The 7831-nt window shown below is 32.6% G+C and overlaps 1 long non-coding RNA gene across 1 annotated transcript; it reads right to left on the bottom strand.

The window, feature by feature from the left end:
• Positions 1–871: 871 nt before the first annotated feature.
• LOC130954056 (uncharacterized) lies at positions 872–4903 on the bottom strand. The gene is made up of 3 exons (XR_009076162.1): positions 4332–4903; positions 4001–4213; positions 872–1118 (listed from the first exon to the last, which is right to left on the bottom strand). It is a non-coding gene; the product is annotated as an uncharacterized LOC130954056 (long non-coding RNA).
• Positions 4904–7831: the final 2928 nt, after the last annotated feature.

Genomic DNA, 7831 nt, shown 5'->3' with positions numbered 1-7831 from the left:
TTTTTAGTATATTTTTATTAGTTTTTATGCAAAAATCACATTTCTAGACTTTACTATGAGTTTGTATGTTTTTCTGTGATTTTAGGTATTTTTTAGCTGAAATTGAGGAACCTGAGCAAAAATATGATTCAGAGGCTGAAAAAGGACTGCAGATGTTGTTGGATTCTGACCCTCCTGCACGCGAAATGGATTTTTTGGAAACGGATAATAGTCCATACTTTGCCCGAGATTTGATAGCGCAAACTGGCATTTAAACGCCAGCTCTTTACCCTTTTCTGGCGTTAAACGCCAGAACTGGCATAAAAGTTGGAGTTAAACGCCCAAACTGGCAACAAAGCTGGCGTTTAACTCCAGGAATAGCCTATGCACGTGAAAACTTCAATGCTCAGCCCAAACAGACACCAAGTGGGCCCTGGAAGTAGATTTATGCACTATCTACCTTAGTTTACTCATTATCTGTAAACCTAGGTTACTAGTTTATTATAAAAACTACCTTTAGAGATTCATTTTGGACCTCGTGAAATTTTACTTCTGAATTTGTATCTTCTACGGCATGAGTCTCTAAACCCCATGGTTGGGGGTGAGGAGCTTTGCTGTGTATCGATGGATTAATGCAATTATTTCTGTTTTCTATTCAAACACACTTGTTTCTATTCTAAGATATTCATTCGCACTTTAACATGATGAATGTGATGATCCGTGACACTCATCACCATTCTCAATGTAACATCCCTTCCAGCAAAATACCTTGCTTAAGTCAGGGTATTTCTACTAGAAAGAACGTTACGTGACCTTTTCTAATATTAACTACTTAATTACTGAGCCTTTGTATCGATTTCGCGTTTCAGTTTTAAGAAAATGCCAGAAAATTTTGTTTTTATTCATTAAAGACATGTATCAAGGATAAACATTGCAAATAGTAATAACAATCACAGAGGTATTATTATTAGTAATTCTTATACATAGGAAGTCATATAAACCCAAATACAATACATACCCCTCTGATAAAATAAAACTTCAAAGGAAAAGAGCGAGGGGACTCTATGAAAGCAATTAAAACCATAAAGGAAGCCTACTAATCGCTCGCAGCTTCAAATTACATCTTCAAACCTGTGTCACTGAAAGGGTGAAAAATTTGGGGGTGAGAACCAAACCAAACGTTCTCAGTAGAAGTCGAGAATGCCATGAAAGTAAAGAATAAAGCGCTAATAGTTAATTTCATTCAGAGACATCTAAAAGAAAATTAACCTTCTTTAAAAGTATTAGTTAATTATTCAAAATGCCAAACCCATATTTTCTTTATAAAACTCTTAAAAGTTTCCTAGACTGTATGAATGACCAACCTATTCAAAGCATAGGTTCATTAAGTCTATGCTGAACCAGTTTGATTTTTCATACTTTACTAGACCTTAACATAAAAGAAGTTACCTACGCAGTATAAATGATCATCCTGCTCCAAGCATAGGTTTATTAAGTCTATGCTGAACCAGTCAGATACTTTATACAGAACTAGACCTCAAACGTACCAATCACGGCCTCAGGCCTAAGCAATTCAATCAACATCCAATTCACCACAATCCAGTCAATCAGTAACAACCACAAGTAATGAGGTTCAAACACAATCAAGAGCAATTACATCAAGTATAGCAATTAGCAGTTAAACAGAATTATTCACTTAGGCAAACCAATTACAATATACACACCCAAACAATGTCACATAGATGCATATGATGAATGTCTAGTCCTAGTGCAGGCCATGAGCTCATGTGTCGGTTGGCTGCCCGCAATCCCGACATTTATCCGGTCACGAGTAATCCCGATTTTCCGAATACGATTTTCCGTTCCTAAATAAATGCGCATATGATAATAGCCGCTCATTTGAGACAGCCTCTACTTACTGCAGGAAAATATATATATACTCTGCTCTGCTCTGGGGAAGTGGAAAATGGTTGTAGGTAACTTAATTTCCCTACAGAAGCTCTGGGTTGCATTAAGCAACTAATATATATTAAATATAGCTCTGGGTTGCATCAAGCAACTAAAATATATATATAAATATCTCTTTATTATATTACTCTTCTCTTTATTTCTCTTTACTCGGTTCTGGTTTCTCTTTTCTCTGTATCTCTTTACTTTCTCTGAATACTCAACAATCTCGTATACCAAATAATCTCTTCTTAAAAGAATCATTGAAGTTTCTATCATTAAATAAGCCTTAAATATTTATTTTGATTAAGTCCTTATACTTTTATAAAAATTCGAACATAATCTCTTCTGAAAATAGGACTTAACCACCCTTACGGGTTCAAACCAAACAATTCACTTTACTCTTTTCAACCTTTCCAGCATCACATCAACTCAGAATCAAGCAAAATTCCACATTGAATCAGCCATATAGCACTAATGTTCATCTTTAGTTTTATAAACTCATAACTGTCATTAGGACATCCTCAACACTCTATCTTCTTTTCTGTTTTTAATATAGCAAATAAGCTCGGAATTGCGCAAACTTTATGTCCAGGCGTTCATCTTGAAATAAGCTTTCTAACAAACCAAAGATCATCATTTTCTGGTTTCTCTAGCCTTAGGAATAAAGGAAAAACCGAGACTGCTCTGCAGTGCGTAAAACCAGAAAAACAGCAGTAACATGTGACATTCAAAATTCATTATAAAATCCAAGTTAAATCCAATGACTTTGAAAATTAATACAGTTCAACTACACTCATCCAAGTGTCTTTTCCAATTGGTTTCAGGTTAATATCATTTTTGATGAAGAAGTTATATAACCTAGAAGCTGACTAATTTTCTGCAGAATTCTGTTTTAAAACTTAATGAACCTATCTTCTTCCAAGTCTCATAACTTACTCATTAAAACATGGATAGCCCAGAAATTTAAGTCACATATGCTAAACATACTTAATTTTCATTTCCAATTGGTTGCATCTCAATATCATTCCAGATTTAAAAATTATAAAACCTCAAAGTTACTGACTTAGAAAAACAAAGCTTGACTTTTACTGCATAATACATCTTTCTTTGAAAATCCAAATCTTTAAAACCACAACTCTAACAATTCTAAATTTTTATGAAATTAAAGTACTAGAACCGAAGTTTCATTTAAAATTGGTTCCATTTCAAAATTCAAAATGCAGAATTTCTAATAAAGGAATCAAGTTGCTGCTGTGTTAAATGTTCTGCAGAAAAACCAGATTTGACATCCCCAATTCAAAAATTCACCATAAAACATAAACTTAATGAAAAAGTCTCAAATTTACCAGTTTAGTTCCTTGTATCCCCAAGTTTAACCCAGGCTTGGTCTCATGCAATTCCGATCATTACGTAAGTAGTTATAGCTTTTCAAAGTTTTCTGATTTCGTTTAAAATTGTGCAGAAAATCAGATTTTAGAGTTCAACTTTGAAAAATCATAACTAAATTCTCTAGTTGATATGAAACCTTAAAAATTGAGTTTTCACAATTATGCTTAATATAATTTACTTAACACTTAAATTCTTATCATTTCAGTCACTATAGAATCACTGATTCACTTTCAAAGTTGCCAGTTTAATTTCAAAGCTCAGCTTGTTCAGCAAGCAATTCAACATCTCAAATTCAATCCTTTAAACATTCTCTAAACCCAATTCCAGTCAATCATCAACTAAATCCATCACCGATAGAATAATTATAAAACCAGCTCAACAGCAACAATTCCAACATAATCCATCAAAATTCAGAATTTTCATCAATCACTCTTCAACATTTCATATTCCACCCATGATCAATCAATTCCACAAAATCCTCAATTTCAATAAATTCACAGCCACAATTCAACATCCACACAACCAATCAATATCACTATCAATAATTCCAATTACACTTCACAAACACAATTTAGCATTCATATCATCAATTAATCACTCGCAACAATTAAGACTATTTGCAGATTACTCAATAAACCTTGCGGGCATTCTAAAATTAAAACCATTTAATTAAACCCCCTACCTCGATGTCGCAATTACAAGAGACCGTTGGCAGAATTGCTGCGAGACAGCTGGCTGGACCTCTAATAGTCACGCAACCGTTTCTGCCCAGAAAGCAGCAGCACTACATCTCAACACAACCGGGACAGCAGTAGCATTAGCTTCCACAACAATGACCATGGTTGCAGTGAAATGAAGATTTCGAATTCGATGGAATCGAAAGGCAGAAACAGCTCTGGTAATTTAAAACGGAGCACAGACCAAAGTTGAATTAAAACAAGAACAAGCAGTTTAATAAGAAATTGGCAGAATAAGGCGTGCAATTGGAGCAGAAATAAGGGGAAAAGGCTAACCCAGGCCAATGGATGTTGAACCTAATTAGAACGAAAACAGGGCAGCAGTGATTCCCAGCAATCCTTCCCGGTGGTTCTGGCAGCAGCAACACCCCGCCAGTGGCTCCATTCCACAGCAACTCCAACAGTTAGAAGAATGAGCACTAGAAGTAGAAACAACTGTGTCTATGGCAACTCCAAATCGACGGCAATAGTGGCAACAGCCCCTTCTTTGCGTGCAAAGGCGATAGTGATGGCTAGGGTTCGATGGAAGTGCCTCTCCCTGACGGCGGGTTGGACAGTGGCGACGGCGATGGAAGTTTAACGACGGCAGTGATGTGGCTCCAACAGCGCACCACCCTTCTCCCTCTTGCTCTCCACTTCTCCCACACTCTCCTATATGACAGCAACAGCAGCGACGCTTCCTGTGTTACCCACGGACGCTGCTTCCCCCTTCCCCTCTTTCCTATGCGTCTCGCTCTCTCTCGGTCTCTCTTTTCGTTGTTTTCACTGATTTCTTTCTTCTCTGTGTTGATAAGTTTATTTGTGTGGAGGGTGTTCATCCGTGAATGAATGGTGGGGAGAAAAGAAGCGTGGAGGAATAAGGGAGGGGTTAGTGTACCATATATGTGTGTGTGACTAATTGGGTGAGGAGTATATGTGTTACACAATAACGATACGTAAAAATAAGAAACATAGATTAAAATTACAATAAAACATATACGATTAACATACGAATTTTACATAATATTTAAAATAAAAGAGAGAATTTAGATTTAAATATATTACTATAAAAATTACTTTAGAAACATATATAATTTTATTTACCAACATACCAATAAGTCAAATAATTATTTTTAATTTAAATTATAAAATAAACTTACTAATCACAACTTATAAAATACACAGTTAAACTCAAAATATTAATTTCTTATATTAAATTAGGAACTTTCATTATTTTTCCGTCATAACTTTAATTTTAATATATATAAAATGACTAATTAAAATAAAAATTGTACATAAATATTAATTGACTTAAACTTAAAATATTTATAAAAATCAATTTAATCATTCATAATAAATTAATCTGTAAGAGCTCAAATAAAATAAACCATAATTTAATCATAATAAAATTTTTCTTAAATTAAATTATATAACACTTCCATTGCTGAATTCTAATTTGAAATTATATAAAATAACCAATTATAAAAACTTACAAAAAATATTAATTAACTTAACTTCAAATATTAATAAAACTAATTTAATTATTCTTAATTGATTATTTTATAAAATAAGATATCAAATTAATAAAATAAATCGTAACCTTTTCAGAATAAAAGTTACTTGAATTAAATTATACAATTCTTTCTTATTTTTTTCAATTACTAAAATTATACAAAATATTCTATTATAATAAAATTACTTAAAAATATTAATTAATTCAAAATAAACTATCTCCGAATCTATTTAATTAGTTCTAATAAAACAATTTCTAAAATTATAAAGTTTAAACTCAATCAGGTAAAATCACAATTTATTTATATTTAGATTTTTCAAAAATGCGGGATGTTACATTCTATCCAACTTACAAAAATTTTCGCCCTCGAAAATTGATATAAAATGAAGAAAAGATTTATATTCACATCCCCTTTTGAATATTTTAAAGGCTCCAAGAAAATGATATCACAAACACAAAGGAAAATATATTAGGTGATGCAAAAGTTGATAAAAATAATTTGATGCAAACGAAATTTCAAAATCTAAAAGTAAATAGGCATAATGTTCATTCAGAACTCTTAACAAAGCATGATCATTTCCTCTCGTCACTTCAAAACTCCACAACTCCTTATAACTTCGTATACTGACCAGATTCACTTTCCGCGCACATAGATCGTGTCCCTAAGAACTAGCACATATAAGGAATACGAACATGAGAAGAGAAAGACAAACGGCACGAAAGGTTTATGCGAGAAATTGAAAGAATACTCAAGTTTGCAATTGGACAAGATGGTATTCCGCAAGGTTTTGAAGGAATACGTGAGATTTACCAAACAACAAGAGTATATATATAAGCAACAAAATGTAGCATAAAGGGAGTTAATTCGAAGCTTAGGAAGAAATTTTAAATCAAACAGTTTCAATATGAACATCATTAGGGAAAATAGTACAACAATTTTGAACAACTTCATTTTGAAATAGAGGGAATTAGTTTGTCTTTTTCAAAAGAAAATATTTAAATCCAACATTTTCCAAAAATACTAAACTAAGTATAAATAATATGTTAGGCTAATTTAATTTCAAATCAAAACAAATCAGGTGAAGTTTGTAAATTAAAGCTTGTTTGATGTTAAAGGCAAAATATTTTCTTTAAAAATCTTGGAGGATACTTAAGTACATAATTAGGTAAGGATAGCCATAAAATTATGGTAAAGTTGGAAAAAAAAAGTCAGCTTCTATTCAAAGAATAAATTCTAAAATAAAATTTTCTATAAATCAATAAGAGATAAGTGGTATATCACAAATAAACAAAATTAAACCATATAAAGAAGTTTCAGAGTTTATGTAAGAAAGTCTAGGCTGAATTAAAACAATCCCATCAAAATTTAAGCAAGGGTTGTGAATACAGTCAAGTAAGAAAAGATGTAAATTGAAATTTTTCTCGAAGAGAGTCTGAAACAAGTACCCAAGAAGGAAATTTCAAGAAATGGTATGTTACACTAAAATGAATCCAAGTTCAGAGCAAGGAGCATAGAGTTTGTAAGGTGAGAATAAATATTCCAAAAGATTCAAGCAACGACCAGATACAAAGTCAAGCAAAGACATGCACGAATGATAATACAAGATTAGCAAGAAAGAGATCAGAAACTAGAAATTCCAATACAAATAGTAGAGAAAGAGATAACATTAAGCACGAATAGAGAGCATACGTCGAAACGGAACTAATTTCTAGAATTTAGTTTCTAACGTCCCCAAAATCTCGTGATTCGCATTAATCTATCACTTCTATTTCGTCTATGATAACCTATTAGTATTTCCATATACATAAATCATTAGTATTAAGTTGGCCAAACTTGATACCATGAGGTATGCAATGGTAAACTAATAGCGTTAATCACTAGACAGTCATGCATATAAAACATAAAATCTTGTCATCAGAACAAGTTAGAAAGCATGACAGACACTTGGAGTATGCAATGAAGCATAGTCAGTCCACTCCCAAGGCTCTACAGGAAGGACTGCTCTGATACCATATTGTAACATCCCTTCCAGCAAAATACCTTGCTTAAGTCAGGGTATTTCTACTAGAAAGAACGTTACGTGACCTTTTCTAATATTAACTACTTAATTACTGAGCCTTTGTATCGATTTCGCGTTTCAGTTTTAAGAAAATGCCAGAAAATTTTGTTTTTATTCATTAAAGACATGTATCAAGGATAAACATTGCAAATAGTAATAACAATCACAGAGGTATTATTATTAGTAATTCTTATACATAGGAAGTCATATAAACCCAAATACAA

This window comes from Arachis stenosperma, chromosome 10 (assembly GCF_014773155.1).
Source record: "Arachis stenosperma cultivar V10309 chromosome 10, arast.V10309.gnm1.PFL2, whole genome shotgun sequence".
NCBI classification, from domain to species: Eukaryota; Viridiplantae; Streptophyta; class Magnoliopsida; order Fabales; family Fabaceae; genus Arachis; species Arachis stenosperma.
The sequence above is the reverse complement of the archived record's forward strand: the minus strand, read 5'-3'. Positions and strand labels throughout refer to the sequence as shown.